Here is a 2500-nt window from a genome sequence, read left to right as displayed (position 1 = left end):
CATGTTGTCCCCTAACCTAACCCATGTTGTCCCCTAACCTAACCCATGTTGTCCCCTAACCTAACCCATGTTGTCCCCTAACCTAACCCATGTTGTCCCCTAACCTAACCCATGTTGTCCCCTAACCTAACCCATGTTGTCCCCTAACCTAACCCATGTTGTGCCCTAACCTAACCCATGTTGTGCCCTAACCTAACCCATGTTGTGCCCTAACCTAACCCATGTTGTGCCTTAACCTAACCCATGTTGTGCCTTAACCTAACCCATGTTGTCCCCTAACCTAACCCAAGTTGTCCCCTAACCTAACCCATGTTGTCCCCTAACCTAACCCATGTTGTGCCTTAACCTAACCCATGTTGTGCCTTAACCTAACCCATGTTGTGCCTTAACCTAACCCATGTTGTCCCCTAACCTAACCCATGTTGTCCCCTAACCTAACCCATGTTGTGCCTTAACCTAACCCATGTTGTCCCCTAACCTAACCCATGTTGTGCCTTAACCTAACCCATGTTGTCCCCTAACCTAACCCATGTTGTCCCCTAACCTAACCCATGTTGTCCCCTAACCTAACCCATGTTGTGCCTTAACCTAACCCATGTTGTGCCTTAACCTAACCCATGTTGTGCCGTAACCTAACCCATGTTGTGCCTTAACCTAACCCATGTTGTGCCTTAACCTAACCCATGTTGTGCCTTAACCTAACCCATGTTGTGCCTTAACCTAACCCATGTTGTGCCTTAACCTAACCCACGTTGTCCCCTAACGTAACCCACGTTGTCCCCTAACGTAACCCACGTTGTCCCCTAACGTAACCCACGTTGTCCCCTAACGTAACCCACGTTGTCCCCTAACGTAACCCACGTTGTCCCCTAACGTAACCCACGTTGTCCCCTAACGTAACCCACGTTGTCGCCTATCGTAACCCACGTTGTCGCCTAAACCTGCTCTGTAATTGTTATACGACTCGTTCAATTAGTGTAGTGTTGCCCACCCGCAACCCTCGCAATATAGTTCGCTACTCGCACTGCCCGCTCCCCTGTGTATCGCTTCATGTTAAACACCTTGCAAGTCTTGCTGACTTTCCACATGCTCCTGCTGTACACTGTAATGTGGATGGCAGCAGGGCGTACATGCCGCCCCCCCCCCCCCCCACCTCTCCCCACGTCCCCACCTTGCCCCCTGCCTTCGCAAGGTGGTTGGTGACAAGTTTGCATGTTCAATGCCCTTCGCATGCGACGTACGCAGGCTACGTTGTGGTGCGGCCTGTGTCAACTGTCCGCTGATGTCGTACGCGTGAACCACAATCTGTACTGCACATTCGTCCTTATGTACTGAATGATACATCGTGGCACATGTGTGACCGTACAACGACTGCGCCCAAAAACGGCGGACCATACAGTGCAAATATTGTGCACGCAGCTACGTGTCGTCTCCCTATGAGAGCTGGATTGCAGTGTGGTACGCCATAGAGACGTGTGGGAGGAACGGACGCCGTGGATGGCGATCAGCATGAGCTGTCTGTTGATGTATTCGGACCTAGTCGTCTCTCCTCACACACCGTGATGGCATGGTGCAGCGCGTTCCATATCTGCGACATGCTACAGAAGCCGGTTGACAGTCGTTCGAGCAATGGACATCGCATACGTACGGGGGCCACCTTCCACGTATTGTCTAGGCGTGCACATTTTGTTGCGTGTATGTGGGCAGACGTAGTGTGGCGTGACACCTGACACAGGCATGCAATAATGGTTGAAGTTGCAAATGGCGATGGACGCCTACGTTTTCTGGTGAAGTTACGCAAATGAAGAAATGGTAACCCGTTGTGGTGCGGTTGTTCTCGCTAGGGGTGAATCGGTGATGGCGACGATAGGTTGAGGTACTAACCGGTTGTTCCAGCGATACCCACCATGCCGACGAAACTGAACGGCATCTGGGTGTGAAGCGATACGCGGCGGTGGCTGGGTGGGACCGTCCCCGGCCGGTGAGGGGGCGCCTCCCGGCGTGCTGGCCGCGCGGTGCGTGGGCGCACGCGCTACAGCCGGCTGGTGGGGGCGGCCAGTGGCAGGCGCGCCGGCCGACGGACGCGGCAGGCGTCGCAGCTGCGCGCCGGCGCACCCTGCGCGCGGCGCCGTGCGGCCAAAGTAGGTCCTCGCGGGCCCGGTGCGAAGCGCGGTGGACATCTGCAGTGTGCTGGTCCGATTGAGGACTGTGTGCGTTGAGGATGCGCCGCCGCCCGGCGCTCGGCGCCGCGACGCCGTCTGCTGCTCGGTCGCCCCAGCGGTTCTCGCTGGTGGTTTGTATCGCAGCTGTGCGGATGTGTTGGCGTGTGCGCTGTGCTGGGAGAGTTCGCTTCGGCACCCAAGTGGGGCTTTTGTCCTTCTGTGGCGCTGGCGTTGGAGCTGCCGGTCACCGTAGGTGGCGCGTGTTGTCTCCCGCCGGCAATGCCACGACAGCACGCTCCCGGGCCTCTGTCGGCAGCGGCAAGCTCAGTTGGGAGCAC

The sequence above is a fragment of the Schistocerca piceifrons genome, unplaced genomic scaffold, assembly GCF_021461385.2.
Source record: "Schistocerca piceifrons isolate TAMUIC-IGC-003096 unplaced genomic scaffold, iqSchPice1.1 HiC_scaffold_1395, whole genome shotgun sequence".
NCBI lineage: Eukaryota > Metazoa > Arthropoda > Insecta > Orthoptera > Acrididae > Schistocerca > Schistocerca piceifrons.
The sequence above is the reverse complement of the archived record's forward strand: the minus strand, read 5'-3'. Positions refer to the sequence as shown.